This window comes from Dendroctonus ponderosae, unplaced genomic scaffold (assembly GCF_020466585.1).
Source record: "Dendroctonus ponderosae isolate FM_Combo_2020 unplaced genomic scaffold, Dpon_F_20191213v2 Dpon_F_20191213_2, whole genome shotgun sequence".
NCBI lineage: Eukaryota > Metazoa > Arthropoda > Insecta > Coleoptera > Curculionidae > Dendroctonus > Dendroctonus ponderosae.
In genome coordinates this window covers 13,277,739-13,278,368 of record NW_026018165.1, presented here as the reverse complement: position 1 = coordinate 13,278,368, position 630 = coordinate 13,277,739, and positions in this window count along the sequence as shown.

Genomic DNA, 630 nt, shown 5'->3' with positions numbered 1-630 from the left:
GTGTTTTTTGTAAACTCATGAAACGCGAATAGTATGTACCTCCTCTAAGAATTGCTGAGATAATAGAAGGATGGTACTCATCCATCTCTTGTGTTCATTAATTTGAAATCGGTACTTGTACAGTATAAAGCTAGTTGTTACTTTACCCATTGTAAATATATATACGTAACGCAGAAAATAAAAATCGCTATTAAAGGCTCGACTTTCAGTGGTCTCTAGACACTAAGCTGCCTTGGAATCTTAGAAGCGATGTTTTCGTCTTTGTGATAAAATTATTAGAGCAGTTGAACAATTAAATTACAACAGTGGATACAGGCCAGAACATATGTAAAACTTGAATAGAAATGCAGTGCGCGAAAAAAATATATAATTCGAAGATCCTCGCTGTACCTGGAAGTAATATCTTTCGCTGAGTGTTGTACAACTGCTTAAATAATGAAAAATACTTGTAAATACTGTATTTTGAAGCAAAGATGCTTGTGTGAAAAGTAAGCTATTGTAATATACCTTATCACTTATTTTTTTATTTATTTGTAAATATTCGTTTTACATAGGTAATTTATTTATTAAGACTGATGATAATTCATCTGTAATAGATTTTGTATCAGTTCAATTTATTGAAATCGAAAA